The 24,545-nt window shown below is 44.5% G+C and overlaps 1 pseudogene; it reads left to right on the top strand.

Annotated features, from left to right (window-relative positions):
* The window catches only part of LOC136583369 (uncharacterized), a 200,049-nt pseudogene that overhangs the window by 157,912 nt on the left and 17,592 nt on the right, over window positions 1-24,545 (top strand).

The raw sequence follows: 24,545 nt of genomic DNA, 5'->3' as shown, positions 1-24,545 counted from the left end.
CCTGTACTCCCATTATTCGGTCCGGTTTGTTCGTACGAAGTCCAGAGTGGCCCTCCCTCTAGTAGGCTCCTGTACCAATTGAGTAAGGTAGTTAACTTTAATTGTTCTCAAGAACTTATCACCCCTGTGAGATTTGCAGGTCTTATCCCATATTATATCTGGATAATTAAAGTCCCCCGTGAAAATAATTTCGTTGTGGTTTGACAACTCTTCTATCTGCGTTAATAGTAATGTTTCAGTTTCTTTTGTTGCTTTTGGTGGCCTATAGAAAACCCCTTTTCAGGATTTGGTTTTTTTTCTGCCTGTATTTCTACCCACAGAGATTCCACGTGTTCATCTCCTGCCCCTATATCCTCCCGTAGCCTCGGCATGAAGTACGATTTAATGTACAGTCATACCCCTCCCCTTTCTGTTCCCCACAGTCTCTTCTAAAGAGATTGTAACCTTGTAAATTCACTGCCCAATCGCACTTATCAAACCATGTTTCCGTTATTCCAACTCTATCTTAGTTTTCATCAGTCATTCTTGCTTCAAGCTCACCTACTTTGCCGATCAGAATTCTTGCATTCGTAGCCATACAATTTATAGTTGTTTTTGTTTAACTTCATTTTGCTACTAGTGCTACTATTGGCTGTTCTAACTGTACTAACCCCACCCCCTGCTTGCCCCCCATTCCCATTACTTAGACCCAGGTCGCAAGCTATACTGACTACCCTTGTTTCTCTTTTTGCCCTCCTTCTCCCCCCCCCCCTTCCCCTAGTTTGAACACTCCTCCATCTTTCTAGCCATCTTCTCCCCGAGCACAGCTGCACCCTCCCCATGGAGATGCAACTTGTCCCTACGGTAGAGCCTGTAGCCAACAGCAAAGTCAGCCCAGTGTAAGGAGAATTTATGTGTTTATCAAAGAGAAGACGATCCCAGATCTCGTGCAGAAGTCTGGACCCAGGAGAAATACAAATCACACCAGCCTGTGCGGTATCAGATGATTTCTACTTTATTCTGAGGTGGACAAAGCCTATATACCCTAAATGACATCACAGCAAAAAGTATATACCTCCAAGATGAATAGAATACATAATAGGCTAAAACAAAAATGATTAACATAAGTTACACCTTCTAAGGTGTATCTATTACATACAATGAGACCGTTATGAATTCAGGAGAAAGGAATGCATGTAAAGGCGCCTTACAGTCTACCCCCTGTAGTCTTATAGTTTCCTGTCTATAGATATGCATACATGGGGGGTCTAGTAGACTCTCATCTGTAATCTGTTTTCTTTAGACGACATGCAGGCCTATAGAAGGGTTTCGTTTAACCCCTTCACTACTCATACCAGTATCATGCTCTACAATGCAATATAGAATAATTAACTGATACATTGATCTACAATTTTCTTAACATTCCCCACTTTAGATCAATACATCAACACAGTATAACAGTAATACACATATATAATGACTCTACCACAGACCCCCTGGCTTATTCAGGCCCGAAGCTTTATTACCAGGACGCCTGGGTTCACACTACAAAACTAAGTATGTTATTATTTCATATAAAAATATTTCATTGATGCAGATATATCTTTATATAGTTCTTCCACCAATTGTACCCACAATTAGGCCCGCCTCCAAGAGAAGCTTGGCCTTGATTTATTATCCAATTGATGCTCCTTTCTTCATATATAAATCATTGTCCATTCTGATGTAAAATCTTACTTATTGAAGTGTCCATCAGTTATTTAGAGCAATCCTCCGGTACAATCAGGACACACTGGAATCAAAATGTCACATTTCAAAATCATCAAAGTAAAATGGCGCTTCCTTCATACAACTTTTACCCATCACTTGTCAGACAGAGGTGGTCACCTGACCCAGTAAGCCATCTTGTTCTTCATCATCTTGTATATTTTGGAACATAGTTTTGGTGATGGAAGTGTCAATAAGGTTTTGTAACAGTCCTCAGATACACGGAATACAGCAGCAACCACAGAGTACTAGAATGGAGGCACATACTGATACAGACTAATGTGGAGTATATGACTTGTGACCAGTATCCAAACAAGCTTTCAACCAGTCCCTGAATGGATCGTCTATGCCAGAGTTATCAGCTAGTTCATTTTATTATGCATTTAACCCTTCCTGTGCTCAGGTATCATCTGGTGCAGTGTTATTAGGAATGATAGTACAACAATATCCTCCAATCATTTTACAAACTCTGCTAGTAACATATAACAAGAGCCATTCTATGTTGCCGTGCAATGAGTAAGGTATGTCCTAGTTGTTCCGTTAGGCCCCTGATTGCATCTCTTGTATAATTAACAAATCTCTGTTGGTTATAATCTATATATATAATCCAGTCTACATCTTCATTCACTGTTGCCCACCATACAAGAAGAGACTCAAACCCCCTGCAGCCATCTGATTTCTCGCCCCATACTGTTCCGGTACCCCCCTTGGGACCCCGATGGGTCAGAGGAACCTTTGGGAGAGGTGTTCCTAGTTCTCCAGACACGGCCCTTGCTGTTGCCCTCGGTGGTCTTTAGGTACACAGGCATTATCAGTTGTACCAAGCACAATCCCGTTAGGGGCTGTACCTGGCACCTGTTCTAGGCCCGGTCACCACACAACCATCACACGTCTGCGCGTGCTCTCTGTAGCTCAGGCCATATCCCAGAGACAGCGTGCCCTTACGGTTCTCCTCTCCGCACAGCATCCCTCAGGCAGTCTCCCGTAGTCTGCCTTGGTCCCATTACCAGGTAGCGCGAAACAAGTATAACCCCAGGATCAGAGGCAACAGCAGGTATTTGGTCCCTGCTCACAGGTGGAAACAGCAAACTCAATGTATAACATGGATCACTTATCTGTGGGGTGTAGGTACAGTTAAGAAGCTTAATCACACATTTTACGTTCATCACAGCTTGAAGACTTGTCATTAACTTTTATCGTGGGGTCAAGTCTTTCTATCTCATATAATAATTATTAACATATAATTCTCTATACACAATATTTACTGCATAACATAAATATTCACACAACTACTACTACTCCAATCATCTGCAGTCGCTTGATCCTCCAACGTTAACAACCCCCCCTTCTGAAATTTCTCTTATCACGGAGAGGTGATGGAGTAAGATAAACAAAGCTTTAACTGTGTCTGGACTCGTACAACTAACTGCAGTATACTTGGGATATCCTCCCCTAAATAGGGACACTCAGCTCTCACATTATCAACAACTTCATTATTATATCTTACATGACATTATCACATTGAAAACACCATTTAACAATCAAAATCACTGCAAACCAATCACAGAACTGACATGTACACAAATAACAGCAAGAATGGACGTTCCTTATTCACACAAGTTTACACTAAACTTCATTCCTGATCATCTTCATTACAGGTCTATTCATTTCAAGCAAGCAGAGCATGGCTAGAGTCAGTCACACACACCCTCCCCCCCCCCCCCCTCCCTTCTTCTCACTGAACTCTAAAGCTGAAAGGCGGGGGCGAGGGTGAAATAAGCATTCCACTGTAACAGATGATTTAACCATTTGTGAGCTGACCCCACCACACAGAGCAGCACTCAGGCCATTGTCATCTTCATCTAATACTACTGTAAATTTTCATTCCCTCACTGTGTGATCCCAGGACTGTCTGCATCATGTAATCATCCCTTCTGTCCTGCTCCCTACTATCCCTGATCCTTGTCAGTATTACCGTTACCCATAGCAACCTGTCCCCTCACTACCGTCACCCATAGCAACCTGTCCCCTCACTACCTGACACTTATCTGAAGGAGACCTTACATATTCCTCGCTATCCCGCAGTATCATACTGAGCCCATCTTATAGCACACACTTAATAAGATAGACAACATATCATCAATACACAGAGGACAGTGATGGAGGCTGCTGACTATTCCTATGCAATTCAGAGAAGGCACTAATCACTGGTGTTGTGTACTACAAGTGCAAGCATTGGGATGCCAGGTAGAAGGTACAGCTATGGGATGTAAGGAGCCAAGATGGCACCTGGGCGGCGGCCGAAGGTATTACAGCAGGTACTAAAATGGCCGCAGGCCATGACTAGCACTAAGATGGCCGCCAGGGACGTGGCCTGACTAGGAGTACGATCAAGCCAGGCAAGCATCTAGCCACACCTTATACCTTCGTGTGCAATGCCAACAAGTCCCTCATCTGACACACATCTATAATAATCTTTGTGTATAGCGCCAACATATCCCACAGCGCTTACATAGACAGGGGGGATACAGAAAGACAAAAGTACAACCATTACAGAACCACGGTTACATAGTAATCAATTGATGAAACAATAGGGGTGAGGGTCCTGCTCCAACGAGCTTACATTCTACGAATAGTGGGGTGATACAGAAGGTAAAGGGCTGGAGATGTGCACGGTATGGCGGGGTGGAGATGGGCACGGTATGGCGGGGTGGAGATGGGCACGGTATGGCGAGGTGGAGAGTGTGGGATGCTATACACATAGACAATGGTCAGACATTTAGCCGTGTGACGGCAGAAACTGTGTGACTGCAGGAGCGGTTTATGATGGCTAGCAGGGATTGCAGTCAGTAAGTCAGGAAGCAGATCTACCAGTATGGCGCTCGTCACTCCTTCTATAGAAGTTACACTCAGAGCTCTCCCAGCATCCCCCATGTGTAGGACGGTGCCCCCTCCTGGTCTTATACTCCCTTCTGCAAAATTTTTTTAGTAGTTTGTAAACCCCTAGGCTGTGAATACTTTCCATATGAGTGCCACCATCCCCCCTGTTGAGACATGACACAGGCCATGGCTCAAAACTGCTGCACATCTGAAGAACGATTTAGGTAAGATTGTTTTTTTCCTTTTTTTTCTCTACGGAGATGTACAGCCCATCTACAAAGAGTGTATTCAGCATCCATAAGAGATACAACCTGCAGATCTGGTCTGAGTAACACCTCATGTGCCATCCCTCCTAGACAGTTGTATGGAGGACCGTCTGAAGAAATAGGCAGTAAGGTAGATGGATGGAGTGTAGCACATCCCTAGGTTGTCAGGTGTGGCTGTGAGAGCAGTAGTGTCCTGCAGGGGGAGGTCTAGAAGGACTAAGATATGAGTATATCTAACTGCGTGCAGTACTCAGTGTGTGGGGGGACAGCACTATAGTGGCAGAAGGTCTGACTACCACTTGTACACAGGGTGGGAGCGCTCGGCCACTGGATCTAGTCTGCAGAGTAGTATGCCAGCGGTCTGCTTCCCACCGTGTTCCAGAGTTAACACAGAGGTGATATATCCTTCCCCTGAGTCAACAGTTAGCACAAAGGGCTTGCTGTAGTTCAGCAGCCCCCCAGACTGATGTGCCCACCAGAGTCTGTTTTAACCTGACAAAGGCTTCCTCAGAGGCCCATCTCACTGGATCCGGTCAACTGCAGCCAGAAGTTCATCACAGATGAGTCTGGTAAGAAGCGCTGTCAGAGATGCAGAATTTGGGATCCAGGAGCTGCAGAAGTTTGTCTGTTACGATCGTGTGGGCAGGCAAAGCACGGAGCCCACACTATCAGGACCAAAGGGGACGCACACAGGTATCACCAGGGTCACACGGGACTCACACCGGTTTCAGGCAACTGACCCTGTGCTAACGGGAGGTAGAAATGGCCCTACCTAAGCGGGGACATTGCCCTAATAAGGGCAGCCCAGCGGTCTTCGGATCTGGGCCCTAGCTGATCCTAGGAGCCACGCACCAGAACAGGATGCATTCACATGCCACATGACAGACCCAGAATACACTGCATACAACATGCAACCACTAGTAACAGATTGGAAGCTGAATATAAATACCAGGTATTAGTTGACATGTTGTACAATAAGTGGAAGCTAGCAGGCCACTTCACGGCTCCTGGTTATACTGCTAGTCCCTACACTAACCAGGAGTCCAGCAGAACCGGACAGAGTTCACACCGCACGCTGCAACAGGACACAACACAGATTGCAGGACACACAGCAAACTAGCACAAAACTGACAGAATTTAAACGTACAAACGGACATGAACCTGATCACACTGCAAACCTCACCAGACAAGCATTCATGACTGCTCACCTGAGGGGCCATACAGACTGACCAGGGGATTGGCTAGCAGACAGTACCACACCCAGCCAGTTCAATCATTAACCCTGTGAGTGCTGTGCTGCTGGAAACACAATAGAACAACATATCCCAGCAGCACGCGTAACATTGTCATTCCCAAAGAGGACATCATTTGCTCATAGTTTTGGGACCTCCAGAATTGCTTGCCTACCTTCATCTGACAGGTTATACCCCAAATATTTAACCGTTGGCTGACCGTATTGGAGTTTCTACCTGTTTACTTTATGGCCTTGCTCATAAATAAACCTCAAGAGTGTGACTGTGTCCCCCCCACAATTCTCTCCACTGTCTGCTGCTGGCTACCAACATACAGTAGTAGCTGACTACCTCTAAGAGGCTGGAACTGCGCTAAGTGTACTGACATAGCCTGGGAGACAATTGTTGGAGATTCACAGCAGCCCTGAGGTACTCTGGTGAAGGTATACCTAATTTTATCATAATATCTTATCTCAACAATTTACTGGACATATTCAAGACTATATAATTTGACATTTCACAGGCTTATTTGTCTCTAGGTCTGTTATAACTGGTTCAGAGAGGGATTCCCTGTGGGTCCGGCCATTAACCCCTCTTACCAGGATATGACTATTACTACATTTAACATTGGCTACATATTGTGATGTATTAATGTCCTGGTGGCTCCTGAGCCCACCAGGAAAGTAATCATCCGCCCATTCACCTGGAGATCTATCTCAGGCAGTGGAAATTGCCATGAGATCCTCCAAGTGTTGTACATCAACCCCTCCTAGTCATTTTTCCCCAAGGTGGCTGAGAACATTGTTTCTCAGGGCACTCTCGGGCAAAATCACTAGACGTTCCATAATTCCAACACACATTTAAATCCCTGAGCTGCATCCCACCTCTGCTTCTTCCTCTGTCTCTACTTTCACATCCTCTCGCTGTCCAATGACCTCTCTGACTTTCTTGAACCATCATATCACATTCTTCTCCCCATATTAAAAAAAACCTCACTTTCTCACCCTTTTCTTTGTAACACTTTTCTGCATGTTTTGCATATTGCAAAACATCCTGCAAGGATCCCATCATTATATAACCTCCTATTCCCTTCTGATTATACTATAGAAGGGATCTACCATCTCCTCCTCACACATTCGCTTCATGCAATATAAGACAACAATACAAATAGTACATTATGTTAGTAGGCGGCCGCCCTCTTTATATTCTTAATTACTCTATAACACAATATCAAAGAGAAAGTAATAGAAAGATAAGAAGTAAAGTTCCTGGACACCCCTGTGTCCCATGACGTCATCTAACCACTTTTTACGTGTCGCACGGAGTTAATTCTTTCCTGTAGCCTTCTCACAATGGCTATGGTCTCACATAGACTACTGCTATTGTCCCTTGACAACCCATTCGTCTATACTTGCCTCTCATTTACAATACACATTGTAAATTCTACTAACACTAAAGTATACAGAAGAAGAAGAAGAGAGAAGAAAAGATTAACCATTGTTATACTTACTACACGTTATCTGGGAGGCTTCTAAATTCTCAGACTAGTTCGGAAAAAACTTCACTGTTTCAGATAGGATGCCCGACTGGCCTCTAATGACGTCTAAGCAAGACGGAGGTCTTTTAATGATCGGAGAGTACTTCAGACCCACCTTTTCACAGCCAGGCTATCCTTTCCCTCTGCAGTGAGTCTTTCCGGCTCGAAGGACCAAAAATGTAAGGAGAATTTATGTGTTTATCAAAGAGAAGACGATCCCAGATCTCGTGCAGAAGTCTGGACCCAGGAGAAATACAAATCACACCAGCCTGTGCGGTATCAGATGATTTCTACTTTATTCTGAGGTGGACAAAGCCTATATACCCTAAATGACATCACAGCAAAAAGTATATACCTCCAAGATGAATAGAATACATAATAGGCTAAAACAAAAATGATTAACATAAGTTACACCTTCTAAGGTGTATCTATTACATACAATGAGACCGTTATGAATTCAGGAGAAAGGAATGCATGTAAAGGCGCCTTACAGTCTACCCCCTGTAGTCTTATAGTTTCCTGTCTATAGATATGCATACATGGGGGGTCTAGTAGACTCTCATCTGTAATCTGTTTTCTTTAGACGACATGCAGGCCTATAGAAGGGTTTCGTTTAACCCCTTCACTACTCATACCAGTATCATGCTCTACAATGCAATATAGAATAATTAACTGATACATTGATCTACAATTTTCTTAACACCCAGTTCTCCAGGAACCCAAATCCCTCCTCCTTACACCAACTCTGGAGCCACTTGTATACCTCCCTAAGATCCTGCTGCCTTTCTAGTGTGGCTTTAGGTGCAGGTAGTATTTCCGAGAACAACCCTGGAGGTCCTCGTCCTAAGCTTGGACCCCAAGTCCCTGAAAAGCTTTTTGAGGGCCCTCCATTAACCTCTAATTTGTTCATTGGTGGCAATGTGCACCATGACCGCTGGATTCTCACCAGCCCCTCTCAGTAATCTGTCAATCCGATCCGCGATGTGTTGAACTCGAGCACCAGGAAGACAACACACCGTTCGATGATCCCGGTCTTTATGGCAATTTGCCATAATCGGTCCCCCTTATAATGGAGTCCCCCACCACTAGGACCTGTCTAGCCTATCCTGCGCTTCCCGTCCCAGTCTCACTGGAGCAGTCATCTCCCTGGCGTTCAGAGGGCATGTTGTGCTGGCTGTGTAATTGCATCGCCCTCATCTGCCAACTTTGCAAACTTGTTGGGTTGTGCCAGTTCAGGATCAGCCTCTCTGGTTCTCTTCCCTCTTCCCCCTCCTTCTATAGATCACCCAGCTGGCTGCTTGCTCCCATGCTCTTCCGTACTACCATCCACCCCCGCCTCTATCCCAGTGAGCATCTGTTCAGTGAGCACCAAACTCCTTTCTATGTTGTCAATGGATCGCAGTGTTGTAAGTCACTCATTTAGATCCAGGATTTGGGCTTCTAAACGTGCGATGAGCATGCATCTTGCGCAACAGTATGCATCCTCGATCGGCTGATCAAGGACCGCATACATAGCACAAGTAGCACACTGAATGACCTTGTCAGGCATGGAGCTCTTTCTAATGGGGATCTACAATTTACTTGTGGAAGTAGGGAAGTGAAGATAGACTTGCTCACACCCCAAACGCGCTGAGCCCCAGGGTTCCCTGCCCCGTCCCGGAAGTTATGTCCATGTCCCCGTCCTGCCCGCGATGTTTAGTAATACGCAGTTCAGGATGTACTTAAGTTGTACTGACTGATGCAGCTTCTTTGCCCCGCAGATCAGGAGCCCACGGCCGAGGACATCACGGCGGGGGGAGACGGATATGCCCAGAAGGGTCAGGTATGTGCACCCACCCTGGCAGCAACAGCCCCACCCGCCCCCTCATTCACACTCGGTCCCAGGAGGAGGGTGCGGGGGATTGGTTTGTCTCTGCTCTGTGGCTCCCACCCCTTGCTTGCCAACCCACCCACCCACCCCTTTTACTCTCGACTGCCCACTTGGAGCTGGCTCCAGAAACCTATCCTCCTGCCCTGCTGCTGTCCCTCCAGTTCTCTGCTGCTCCTGACATGCGGATGGATGTACCCTGGCTGTGAATGGGTTAATGAGCATGTTTTGGATGTGATTATAGAAGCAAATCTGTATAGCGCCACCCTATAGCGTAATGAAGTTCGTGCTGTCTTTACATGCCCCGTGAATGGACTGGTTTATTCTGAGCTCGCTGACATGTGAGATGGTTCCTTGTTGACCAACGGCCGGTATATTTACCGAGCCGTCTTTTGACGTGAATGACTTATTATATGGCTGGGGAGTCATGTGACAGCCGCATAATCTTCTATTTCAGAACGTTCTATGTTAGAACCTTCAGGATGTTGCACGTTTTTGCTTGTCGTCACAGTTCTAGCCTTCACCGGTTTGCCTGATTTCATTAGAAGATTGTTAAATAATCAGATGGCAAATAGAGTATTCTGTGTGAGGGAGCGCGGAAGGTTTAACCTGCTTGTGTGCGGGAGGCTTTAAAGGGCCACTCTGGTGTTTTTCTCCAATTTCTTCATGGTGTAGCTTTTTGCCCCTAGTATATATGAGAGCTAGTGTTTTATCTCAGTTAGGCCGGGCTCACAGCCGCAATCCGACCAGGTCGTGTGAGCCACGGCCAGTGACCCTGCATACTTCATTAAACTGTATTGCTGCGGCTCGCAGGTGGTCATGCGCAGTGCGTTGTATTTCCCGCGACGCAATGTCAATTGCGCATGGGCTGCAGGTTGGACACCTCCATTGACTTAAATGGAGGTCGTCCGCATGGATCCGGTGGCACATTAGAGCATGCTGCAATCTTCTTTCCGCTTGCATAATAAGCAGTTCGTATCAAAAAGTGTGAAGGAAGAAACATAGAAGGATATGTCTTTCAAATGCCTGCGTTTTGTATCGCAGATCAGCGTGAACGGCGATTGCATAATCTGCAATATAAATCCGGCCATGTGAGACCAGCCTTAGTTAGTTATTCTTTTCTATCTGAAACTCCTGGCATATTTTCTTCTCAGATGGTCATGTGATCTCAGATCTTTGGGGTTATGCTGTCTGAAATTAGTTCACTTCAGGGCTGTTGCATGAATCCTGAAACTGTCTGCAGGGGGCGACAGAATCTCCTATCACAGATGCAAATGAGGACTGCACCAGTCTAAACAGGCTGCCTGAGCGACCTGGTAATATCACCATCTCGTTCCATCTGACAGACGAATTGTGAGATTCTTGGCCTGTGTATAAGGCTCGTTAGTCGTGGAGTATAAGCTTTCCTCTGAAACAATGCTGTTCCCCAAATGTCAAGCTAAATCTTCTGGGGTGCTATGTTAATCATCTTCCAGTAGTTTGGCCGGGTGCTGTATTAAACACTCCTGAGTAAAAGCCCATTTAGAAACAACGATAATCGCAAATGTCTAGAGATGAGCGAGCGTACTCTGAAAAGCACTACTCGATCGAGTAATTTGCTTTATCCGAGTATCGCTGTGCTCGTCCCTGAAGATTCGGGTGCCGGCACGGAGCGGGGAGCTGCAGGGGAGAGCGGGGAGGAACGAAGAGGAGATCTTTCTCTCCCTCTCTCCCGCCCGCTCTACCCTGCTCCCCGCTGCGACTCACCTGTCAGCCGCAGCGGCACCCGAATCTTCAGGGACGAGCACAGCGATACTCGGATAAAGCAAATTACTCGAGCGAGTAGTGCTTTTCCGAGTACGCTCGCTCATCTCTACAATTGTCGCTCAAGGGACTTTTGAGCGATCGTCGTTGTGTCCTTTACAGCGCAAGATGACCGCTTAAGATGAGTGATCACCTTGTGCTGCCAGCGGAGAATGCAGAGAACAAGCGAGGTGTCCCCGCTTGTCTTCTGCATCTAGATGTTTTCTGCACAGAGAGCCCGGCTGTTATACAGCTGAGCGCCTCGTGTCAGGTATGGAGAACACAGCTGGACTGCTCTGTTCTTCGTACCGAGCCTGTTATCAGGGACGGGATACAGCTGAAACAATAGTATCAGCTGTATCCCGCTGTGAATCCCAGTTAAGGCTCATCGGCATCTTTCAGCACGCTGAAAGACAACAATGAGAGACGGCTTAACGAAATCTGCATTATGGGCGCACATTTACACACGATTATCGCTCAAAAGACGGCTTTTGAGCGATAATCGCTGTGTCTTAATGGGCGTTAAGTCGCAACCAATTGTTGGTAATGTCATTTTGTTTGTTGCAATGTGTGTGCACACCTACCTGGCATGTGTACAGTGAATGGGATCTGCAGGCTATAAGGCAAGGCTGGCACTGCGTCTACTTAATGCACACAAGAGCCTTGATGAATGTCTTGTGCTAGGCACACAGCAGACAGTCACCGCTGGCATACAGTGACCACTTGCCCTATTGGCATATGTATACAGAGGTCAGCTTGTCTGGGTGGGATAGGTAGGACCCTCATTATCTCAAATCTGTACTACAGGATACCTTCACATAGGACAACTGACCGCTTCACTCCTGCTGTGATACTTCAGGGGGCGCTCCGATGTCTGATGCCACCACCACCCATTTTAACTTTCTGAATACTAAATTAGAGGCTAATCTAAAGAGTAACAAGCATGAATATGACTGCCTAGTCCTGTGCTTACAACACTTGGCACTGAAGCACCTTGAACCTGCTTCCTGTTTGTTCTAGATGAGACGAAGGGCATCCGCTCATCTGTCATCCCCTAACATGGGCTGCAGTTCTGTGTGCTGCCTGTGACACTCGTGCTGCTGGACGGTACAGTTTGTAGCCTCTCCTGTGACTTAGATCTCCATCTGTGGCTCTCGAGAATCCTGCTCACCATTTGTAGTCTCTGTGATTGTGATGCCTGGGCATGTAGATACCGGACCTACGGGCCATATTAGAGGTTGCAGGGGAGAAAACTGGCATCTGTATGACGCGGTTTTCCTTTAATTTTCCATGCAACGGGAGTAAAGTGAGCCGGTATCACTGGGAGAAATAAGCGGCTTAGTTTTTAGCCGTCTTAGTAGGATTTTTTTTTTTTTTAATGATGGGTCCGCCATCTTGCCTGATCTGCAGTTGAAAGATTTGTTATGCAGAAGCCGCATTGCTATAATGGTTTAGCGTATGGAGGCAGAGCGCACTAGAGATCTCTTCCGGCTGCCCACCTCCATTCACTGAGCAGGCAGTCACTTGTAGATTAACGACTGTTTACACTAAGCGAGAAGTCGCTCAGTAGTTGCCACTGTTTAGTGAGCTGACACACAGTGACTAGTGACTTATCCCCGACTTCTCGCTCAGTACCCTGTCCGGTTCCGTGTTTATACAGGTTGACTAGTTATAAAATTCGCTCTTTTTTTGAGGATAGTTCGGTCTGGTAAAAGTCCCCTTATTCAGTTCTGTGGGAAGGTGTTGTGGACAGGGCTCTGGAGTTCATTAGCCAAACCTCCAACTTCTCAGTTTTCCCGGACTCCTAACTCCTGATTCAGACTTCTTCATATGACTCAGGTTTAAGTGATTAATTTACTGTGTTAAAATAGTAAGATCAGGCTTTTGATCCCGATTATGATGCAATAAGCTACATCCTATATTCCACTTCTTAGTTACCAATGTTGTTAATAAATAGATTAGATGAATACAATGTATGTTTACAGGCTAGTTCAACACTTTCCTAGGTTCCTATGAAAGGAAATATGCAACACATTATGCATTGGGTCAATTCTATCATATTTATAGTGCTAATAATATCTAATTTTAATTTTTAAGCTACAGTTGGTTCATTTCTACCAGATTGCATCAGAATAAGACTCTATAGCCCTTGAGGTGTGCAGGGATGGAGTAGTGTGTTTCTTTTCCCCCCGTGCGTATTATAAACAATAAATATACAGGAGTGTGACTGGATCAATGAAAATCAATGTACTTTCATTGTGTCCATTCATCGGGTATTATGTGCACTGACCCCGCACGTGTAATACACAATAATCTTATGCTCGTGTGACCCTGGCCTAATTCTGGCTGTGACTCCTCTATTTCTCATCACTTGGACTCCATAACTGGCTCATGTATCATAATTAGTAGTTTACTGTAGTAAAATGGTAAATATACATACAGCATGGCAGCACCTGATGAGTTCCAAGAGACATGCCTACACCAGATACATGACTATTGAGATGTATTACTGCCATATTTATTCATTTGTGGTTTCTGGCACACATTTTGGTCAAATCGGTTGTCTTGTATTTGGGGTTTCGTGGCGCTTATAGGGTGCTGTGAAGCAGTCTTGTGGTTTTGCACTAGAGCCACTATGGTGTGCCTGTGTATATGCCACTTTTGTCTTGGAGGTCCTGTCCTAACCATGTTCTTTCCTCTAGTATACCGGTAACAGCAGATGGATATTGATATGTTATTTCCAGTATTTTTATCTAGCGGAGCTGTAATACTTTTACCGACTCCACTCAGAACTGCCTTCCACTCCACAGCGCTGTTTATAATATAGGTGTTCCCTGTCATTGTAATCCTGCCCGTGATACTGAGAAGTGATATTACAGAACGGGAAATGTCACGCTGTTGTGAGGATTAGGGAGAAAACTAAGATTTCAGCTGGTAGCGTGAGCAATAAAATAACACACAGACCACCTACAACAGTCTCACACAACCGGATTTTAATTGCGGTATCCATGATTGTCACCCGTGAGAACGATCCACAGTATTATGTACACATTAAAAAAAAGGCGCATTCCTGTCTCCACTCAGATGAGCGGGTAGCAATTGCAATGTCCGCCAGCGGATTCAAAATGTCACCATGTTCTAATTTTGTGTGGAATCCGCACGGATGGCTTCCATTGAAGTCAATGGAAGCCATCCAACCCGCAGCACATCCACAATTGACATTGCAGATAGGACGCGGGTACCCGTGTCATTGCCTAATGACGGCATGGGAGAAACAAACTTTAAAAAAAACAAAAAACTGCACTGCGCATGAACAACGGTGCGCATCCACAGTCATCTGCAATACAAAAAGCAAAAGTACGCAAGGTTGCTGGCTAAAGTCAGACCCGGATTCCGCTGCGGCCTCCAGCATGTGGAATCTGGATCACCCGTGTGAGACCGGCCTTATTGTATAGATCAGGTTTTTATCTAACAATAAAACATTTTGCATAGGCTACACTGCTCCTGGGTGATCTATGCACCCCTGCTCTAGTGGGCGCTGTCACTTTCCTCATGCATGTAGGGGGTACATTTGGCTAAGAAATGATGTTATGCTAGATAATTACATACAACGGGCACATGCTGATATATTGTGATAGACTAGGTGCACACTGGCATTTGGGGGCCCTCTTGTTTCTGGCACTACTGTTACAGCTACTGTGGTAATAGTCGTACTTTAAGGAATAAAGTCCATACACTTTAGATGACTTGTCGGAGTGTGTGTGTTTTTTTTATTGGTTATTGGGGAATAAGTAGCTACAAGACACCTGGCATTTTGCCTCCCATGGGAACATAGTATCAGGCCTGCTGAAATCAACACGTCAGATCTTTGCACTAACATCAAGGATAGTCAAGAGAACCGCCATACGCATTAGTTAGTTCTGCTGAAGTCACTGGCTTTCATGGACTTAGTCTATTAACCCCTTCCCGCTCCATGACGTACCGGTACGTCATGGGAGCCTGGTACTTCGCGCAAAATGACGTACCGGTACGTCATCGGGATAGCGCGAGATCATGACTGACCTCGCGCTATCCCGCAGCGGGAGCCGGCTGTCAGTCACAGCAGGCGTCCCGCTGCAACAGCGGGGGGGCATCGGAGATGCGCCCTCCACTGTTAACCCCTTCCCTGCCGCGATCTAAGTGGATCGCGGCAGGGCAAGAGTTCACAGAGGGAGCGCGCTCCCTCTGTGTCTCCGGCCGCCTCGCGTGATGTCATCGCGAGAGCCCGGCCTGTCACCATGGCAACAGGACGCCAGACACTGGCGTCCTGTATTGCCTATGCCTATGATCGCTGTATAAGCGATAAGGCATGGCAGAGCAGTAGCTCTGCCATGCCTTATGACAGCGATCATAGGCACAGTGCTGCAAGTCCCTCAGAGGGACTCAAATAGTGTAAAAAAAAGAAAAGAAAAATGTAAAAAACCCCCTTTTTTTATGCTTTTTCTAATATTAGCATAAAAAAAGGTAAAAAAAATTTAAAACCCCACATATTGGGTATTCACGCGTCCGTAACAACGTGTACAAAAAGTTGAACATGCTTTTTATTTTGTACAATAAAAAGCGTAAAAAAAAACCCCTAAAAAACAGAGGCAAAATGGTAATTATTAGCATTTTGCCTCACAAAAAATGCAATAAAAGTGATCAAAAAAGCCGTACATTCCCAAAAATGGTACCAATAAAACTACAGCTCATCTCGCAAAAAATAAGCCCTTATAGAGCTCCGTACATAGAAAAATAAAAAAGTTACAGGACTTTAAATGCAGCTATAGAGAAAAAAAAGATTTCCAAAAAAAGGCTTTTTACTGCAAAAAAGTGTAAAAACCTAAAAAAAAATAACAATTTTGGTATCGTTGTAACCGTACCAACCCGCAGAAAAAATTTAGTGTCATGTATGCTGCATGATTAACGCTGTAAAAAAAAATCTATGCGCTTTCTCTCCGTTATCATAAAAAAATAAGTTTTACGATATAGTCTATGTACCCAAAAGTGGCACTGATAAAAACTACAGCTCGCCACGCAAAAAACAAGCCCTTATACGGCCGCGTCGACGGAAAAATAAAGTTATGGCTTTTGAAAAATGGAGATGGAAAAATACCAAAAATCGCTTGGTCCTCAACGCCAAAATAGGCTGTGTCATTAAGGGGTTAAGGACCAATCGCCATAAATAAATGGTGCTTTATTCATGACCAATAGTAAATATACAGCGCAGGATTAAAGCTCCTGCAATCTAGCAGGAGCAGATCAGGTTCTTGGCTGTTGGACACAGCCGAGGACCCAAAGGAGAAGGCAGAAGACTCTTTTAATTGCTACTGTTTTCTCTTTTACAAGCTACATAATGCTCAATTTAGAGAATGCAGGAAGCTGCAGTGCTGTATCCTGCAGAGGACCTGGCGATCATGTGATCAACAGAGGTTCCCAGCATGTCAGCAAAAGGGTCTTAGTAGACCCCTCACTAGTTCTGACAATGACTGTCACGCTAGGGGCATGCTTTCCCTCTAACTAGGGTCCTATGGATGCTCCAGTTACAGTGGAAAAGTGTGAAAGAACTAAATACAGTGTGAAACCAAAGGTGGTCTTGGTCATCGGGAACATAGATGTTGTTTGTTTTTTTTAATTACAAAAATAGGTTAGAAAATTTACCGAATAATACTAAGAAAAAAACAAAAAACCCACCACTAATGCCATGAAACTCTGCCCGATATAATGCTTGCCAACGTGTGAGGTTCCCACAGATGTGAGGAGTTTTTGTGTCAAACACCTCCCACCAGTCCAGTACAGTTGCAATTCCCCACCCCCGAACAGCGATGTGAGGGGGAAAAAACTCTTGTCTGTATGGCCCTATTCAATAGAATGGGGTTCATATTCGTACATTTTTTTTTATTTTTCCCCTTGGCCTAATGATGCGGCCCTTCTCTTCCCCACCCCCTATTTTCTCCTTCAGTTTGAATGTGTGTTTTTTTTTTAATTAAAAAAAATAAATAAACGTAGATGTCTGAGGGCTTTTTTTTTTTTTTGCAGCACGAGTTGTATTTTTTGGTGGTACTATGTAATGCACCATATAATGGAACGAACCAACTAGTGAATCCTAGTGAGAACTGCAAAATATCAGTATTCTTAATTTATTAATTTATTTTCTAATGGTACGTTGGAAACTCAAAACGATACCGAAGGGCTCTTGCCCACGTCCGGGTCGGATTCCGCCTGTGAAATCTTACAGCGGAATCAGACCGGTGCCCCCCTGAGACCCCATACTCGTCTGTCTGGATCTGCCGCTAGTGTGTCGGCCGGCGCGCAGTGCAGCGCATGACGTGCCAGCACTGGGGTATAATGCGATACTACACGTCGTGGGCACAGCAGAAGTATTGTGGGACAGACCGCTTTCATTCACTGCACTGGAAGCAGTCTGCATTTTTCTGCACAAATTAGTAAATGCTGCGATTCTCCTCCCGCGAGCAGAAAATCGCAGCTGATTTCCGCTTGTGGCCATGGGAGAATCGTTTTACACGGTATGGACGGATATTGCTGCAAAAATCGCGGTGGGTGTCAGACAGCGATTTCCGCAGCAATAATCCGTCCGTGGGCATTTGGCCTTAAGAACACGACAAAAATTAAACAGGTTTACAAATTTTAATGTGGGGGAAAAACTAGTTCATATTGTGAAAACATATTGTGCTGACTGGTAGCGATCCTAGTAAAGGGGCTCCGCTCCGAGTTTTGGATTAGTTAAATATAGAAAATATGTGATTTTCTGATGACATGTCTTGTAAGGGGTTAACCTGGAACGTCCCTGCTGCCACACAGCTTGAGCTTTGCCAATGCTTGCTGCCTGCTGGACTTCACTTCTGGGTGCAGGTTCTCTTAGCCTCACACTTAAGCTTGGTCAAGATGAGATATAGATGGGGAGAGGGGTAGGTATCTAATATATAAATATATATATATAGAACATAATTATGAAGCGAGCTCGTGTCTCTGCTAAACACTTTTAGATTGAGGTCAAAATGTATTGCCTAGCCACCATTGATCACACTTCAGTCAGCGCTGCTCCATCTGGTTAAGGGGTTTAAAACTCTTGTAATTTCCCTATTTATTCTAAAATATTTCCACGCATTGCATGTACTATTGTGGGACCTAATATACACGTGGTAATCTGTTGAAACCTCCTATATTAATACACAGGTCTCTACGAGACTGAGTTTTGTTCTCTCACTCCTGTGGTCCTGCAGAGACCTTCCTAACTTATAACTATCTCATGGGGTGAATTGGGCACATGGTGGATTGTGGCGGCTCATCTACTCAAGAAAAGGGGTTACATCCTTCCCAGATTTGCAGGCTGATTTTTTTAAAAATTTCTTTTTAAATTTATTTATATATATTTTTTAGGCCTCCTTCCCACGAACGGATTTACGCCTCGTAAATTCGCGGCAAAAATCCGCTGCGTTGCCCCCTGCTATTAGGTTCTATTGAACCTAATAGCACAATGCTCACGATGCGTAATTCCACCGCGGAATTTCGCACCGTGAAATCTCCCGTTCTCACCCGCGGCATGCTCTATTTGCCGCGGGTGTACGCGCTGACGGCTTCCATTGCAGTCAATGGAAGCCGTCCGTTCACGCTATCTCCCGCTGTAACACAGCGGAAGATAGCGTGAAAAACCGCTTCCCCGCCTACCGCCGCGCGTCATGTGACGCGGTGGGCGTGTCACATGACGCGACGGAGGTGGGCGGGGAAGCGGTTTTTCACGCTATCTTCCGCTGGTAAGTATGGGGTCTCTGGGGGGCGCCGTGACGGGCTTCACTGCGGAATATTCCGCAGCGGAGCCTGTCACGCTCGTGTGAAGCCGGCCTTAAAGGAGCTGTTCAGCAATTCTGAGCCCCTTAGGCCTCATGTCCACTAGGAAATTCGGGCCTGCGCGAATTCTCCATGCAGAATCCCGCAGCGGGACCCTCCTTTCCCAGGGACATGAGGCCTGAAAAAAAGATTTAACTCACCTGTCCGGCTGCTGCGGGTTCCCGTCCGTCGTAGCCTGATCTTCTTTCTCTCTGCCTGGCGGATGCGCTCGGCATGCACTTTTTAAGAAATTCTTTTTGAACTCCTGCGCTCCCGCGCCGGAGAGCAGTAATTCAGCTGCGGGTGTACCTCGGGACCGGACGGCTTTCATAGGCTTCTATGGAAGCCTGCGGGAGACCCGCAGAAAATGGAGCATGCTGCGTTTTCTCTTCTGTGTGGGAGAAAACGCAAATCTATTAAAATGCCATCCGCGGGTGCAAACTTCAATTTAATTGCCCGTGGATGGCCAATGGATCCCTATGGGCAAAATTGAATGCGGATTCTGCAGCGGAATCCGCAATTCAATTTTGCTAGTGGACATGAGGCCTTAAACTAGTCCAGGTGAGGGAACGGAGTTTTATATTCACCTGATGTGTCGTCCTAGCGCTGTGCCCCCACGATCGGTGTGCGTGTACAGTATAGCGCCATCCAGAAGGCTGTGAGCATGTGCTTTACCATAGCGATCAATGAGAGATGTACACAGACTTCCAAGGTGTGAACAAACCCTTAAGCATGCTGAAGAAAGACAGCTGTGTCCTGGTGGGCTTCCCTTTTTGTCACTTTTTGTCAGACTTGACAGTTTCACCACCTTATATTGCCTGGTGACCGGCTTGGTGCTGGTTTGTTCTCTTGATTATTGTCTTTGTGACTTTGAAAAGTTGGAGAAAGTCCATGCGACAGCCGTTGGATTGGTCCAGAATTTTTGGGTTTGTTCTTATTGATGTCTGGGAAATCTTTATTTTTTGCTTGTTCATTGAAATGTCAGTGTGAGGGTTATGAACATGAAAACTTATATATGTATACATTTCATCCATCTGTAATATACGTTTCCGGAGGCTGTAGGCCTAAATTGTACACTCTATTCTGTGTCCTATGAAAAGGTCTGCTAAATGCTTGTACATTTAGCCTAGTACTTAATTACATTATGTAGAGGTGTAATCTTAAGTGTCCATCATGTCTCCAAAGATCTTGATTATCTCGTTACACTGATCAAAAGGTTGTATGGAATGCTTTGTACTGCTGTCTAGGTAGGGCATGCAATTAGAATGTAGAGTGTGATGATAATCAGGGTACCAGACACAATGTCTACAAACAAACAAATAAAGCATTGTTTATAGAGAAGACAAAATTATGTACCAGAAAAACAGGTCGACCTCTGTAAAGCAGTTCAACCTCTGATACGCCTACTATTTTTTGTATAAGAATAAGTCAATGTACGAAATAAACTCAGATTGCTCTAAGACACGACCGTGATGCCTGTGTCTATTGCTTTCTCATGGTGGCCGGCATAACCAGCTCTGATTTGGAGCCCCACAGCATATTAACGTAACATGGATTTTATCCCTAACAAAATTGGCGCCCGAACGCGGGGCTTGATGGAACAAGAGGACCACCTACACCTCGAACCCCCCCGGACCCAGATGGGATAAGGAGCCACTCGGAACCACGGATTGACAAAAACTGCGCAGTAAGGTAAGGTTTTATCTTGCCACAATCTATCCGTGCTTCCTGGCTGCTCCTTTCCTGTCCGAGGGGTAAGAAGTGCATGCCTCTTATAAATCTTCAAGCTTTTTAAGAATTCATATGATGGGCTGAATATGCTGTGCGGGTGTTTAACTGTTATTGTCTTTATTTGTTACTTTGCATGGTCAGTGTACAGAATATGATACCCTATTGCCAATCTCTGGAAGGCATGATATAAGTTATACCAGGGAAGCCTAAAATTTTCAGGGGATAAAACCCCTGATGGGATCCTCTTATAAACATAAGAGAAGTAGTAGAGACGAGGTAAAATATACAGGGTGAGGAAGTAATACCCTATTGCCAATCTCTGGAAGGCATGATATAAGTTATACCAGGGAAGCCTAAAATTTTCAGGGGATAAAACCCCTGATGGGATCCTCTTATAAACATAAGAGAAGTAGTAGAGACGAGGTAAAATATACAGGGTGAGGAAGTAATACCCTATTGCCAATCTCTGGAAGGCATGGTATAAGTTATATCAGGGAAGCCTAAAATTTTCAGGGGATAAAACCCCTGATGGGATCCTCTTATAAACATAAGAGAAGTAGTAGAGACGAGGTAAAATATGCAGGGTGAGGAAGTACAGAATATGAAACCCGCTTGCCGATCTCGGGAAGGCATGGTATAAATTGTACCAGGGAAGCCTAAAATTTTCAGGGGATAAAATCCCTGATGGGAGCCTCTTATAGGTATAAGAGAAGTAATTGAGACGGGGGGAAATAAGCAGGGTTGGGAAGTACCGACACTTTTAGACAAGTGAGGAAGTACTGACACTTAAAGTACTGACAAAAAAAAAAAAAAAATAGTAACTGACATGCAAATGTTTTTGTCTTTATGTGTGTGTATAAATGGAAGGACCTGTATGAGAGACTGTGTTATATGGTGTATACTGTCCGGTAACCAGAAACGAAATGAAGCAAAAATGACCAAATGCTGAGCCAGACCACAGGGGGTGGAGCTAGGTGATGTAAGGAGATGGGAGGGAAGAACAATAGGAACAGGTCTTGCTCCACCCTACACACAGTCCAGCCTAGGTGAAAAGTGTGTCTCCATTTTAAGTGGATGTTGGTGTATATATATGTATATTGTGGTAATGTATAGAGTGAAGGTCACTCTTAGACTCCATGTTAAGTCTCTCACTTGAACAAATGGAGTGACCAAAGGAGGGGCATCTAATTATCTAATTTTATTCCTGAGACTAGTTGTGTGAGATAATAGCCCAGGATTACCACAGTGTATATATGTATATACAGATTCGTGGAATATGTGGAATTCAAAAATATTGGGTTGTGTTAATTTGAATATTATTGAATTAAGATATTAATATGAGATCATTGTGTACTTGAAACACCTGATAAGTACTTTAGTCAAATTAATAACAAAAGTTCTATTTAAAGTGTAATTCATCTTCAATGAACAACAGTATTTTATTTGAAGAGTGTATAAAGAAAATAATAATAAAAATAATAAGCCTCTTGGTATACATAAACCGCCAGCCATTGGCCATAGTGCTGGTAAAGAGGATAAGGTATGGAAGACTGCATAAGAAAATAGTGAAACAAACAATCGTTTTATGTGTGTGAAAGAATAAAAACAATAAGCCTCTTGGTGTACATAAGCCGCCAGCCCTTGTCCATACTGCTGGTAAAGAGGATAAGGTGCGGAAGATAGCTAAAGAAATTGGCAAATGAATATTGGTCCCCATCCCACTTATTAGGGTCCCAATCAACTACAGTATGAACCTTTTATAGTGTCTAACTCTCTTTAAAGCGTAATTTGAACTAAGTCTTGCTCCTTCCAGCAATACATTAATAGCGCTGTGAACAGGATTACGCAGAGAGTAATACACTAGTTTGTTTTAAAGGAAAATTTTGATAAACTGATAGTTGAAGAATTTCTTGTGATAATCGGGCTTAGTGTGAAAATGTCGCTGTTTAAGAAAATCCGCAATAGTACGAAAATGTCGGTAGCTAAGAACAAAGGAGTGTCGGATGAATTGTTAATAATGCCAGGGTGGAATAAAGCCCCCTATAATATATTGGCCGCTGAGTGGTCGCAGTGTGGTGAATATCAGTATGTGAGTAGAAATGGGCATAAGTTGTATTGTGTTTGTCATTGGGTAGCCTATTCTGAGCGAATTGTGTAAAAACCGCGGTACTAAGAGTTTTTCTTATCTATACATAATTCGCTCATTATTGGAAGTCTGGTGTTCAGTAAATACAATCCCAATTTCTACTTCACATATTATCAGTCCGTATAGGAATGAATAAAACCCCCCTTAGTGAGTGTGAATTTGCAGTTTTTGTAAGGTGGGGGCAAGTGTATTACATTCTGGGTTAATCTTAAATAGACAGCCCAGGAAGATAGTCACAGGCAGTGGAACCTGTTATACAGCTATCTGTCTGGACAAGTTTCTGTGTTCTATAGAAGATAAGATAAATTTCAAAGGGTGGGGAGTACTGGGCTTTAGAAGACCTACTTGTCTTTGCAAAGAAATCTGAATTAAGAATTGGTTATATTTGGCTATACAGGAAGTATGTTGTATTATATATATATATACTGTTCAGTAGCTGAAAATGAAATGAGAAAAGAATTCAAAGATGTTCTCTCATTGTCGGGTTAGTTCCCTCTTCCATCTTCACCCCCTCCTTCATCTCAATTCCAACCGTCTCCTCCCCACCCTATGCCAAGTCATCCACTCCAAGGTCAAACATTGGACTGGAGGGATGGACCTGCTGGCATTGTGGACAACAGGACCCGGATTGGAGAGAGAGCTGCCCTGCTTGCAGAGCTCCTCGGTGCAAACCGGTTATGCCTATGCTCACTAGATCCTAGGCTAGTGAGTGGAAGCATGAGGACAAGAAAGAGATGAAGGGAGCGGAGGGTGATATAGAAGTATATGTAAAACAGGGAAGGCAGTGGGAACGATAATCTAAAATTATGTGAAAAACTATTGTGGCACAGATTAGGGATAAAATTAAACATAGAGAATTGAGAAGTGGTAAAATATTTTTAATTTGTCTGAAACATTGGGGAAGAAAAAAAAAAAAAATGAGAGAATCCTCCTTGTCTCTTTCTAATATCACACAAAGAGAAGGAAGAAAGTGTAAAACAATTCTATGCCCGCCTTCAACAACATTAGTCAGATCTGGGGTATAGGGGCATAGAAAAGATGGGCAAACATGTACTTAGTATGGCCTTTGTAGAAGGTCTATTGGAATCCCTAAGGTCATAGATAATAAACCAGAGTGGAGACAGTCTGAATCTCCGGCCCTTTTTCAGACAAAAGGGCATTTATGTAACTGTCCTGCAGGCTTGGACTCCGCCTGAGGGGACTGTGCTGTTGCAATATGTTAAAGACTTTCCAGCTTTGTGTTGAGGATCTGAAACATGTCAATCTGCATCTATTTCTCTTCTAAAATTTTTTTAGCAGAAAATGGCTGCAAGGCTTAAAAAGGAAAAAGTACAGCTTTGTAAACAAAAGGTTGTTGTCTGGCTCAAGAAGGCAGACATCTCACAGAACGACGCAGGGCTGCAGTTCAAGCCATTTCTGTATCTTCTTCTGCTGCCAAAGCTTCGCACCTTTTTGGGACTTGTCTCATACTGCCGTCCCTGGCCTTTCATGC

This window comes from Eleutherodactylus coqui, chromosome 1 (genome assembly GCF_035609145.1).
Source record: "Eleutherodactylus coqui strain aEleCoq1 chromosome 1, aEleCoq1.hap1, whole genome shotgun sequence".
Classification (NCBI taxonomy): Eukaryota; Metazoa; Chordata; class Amphibia; order Anura; family Eleutherodactylidae; genus Eleutherodactylus; species Eleutherodactylus coqui.
This window is presented reverse-complemented; position numbering and strand designations above follow the sequence as displayed.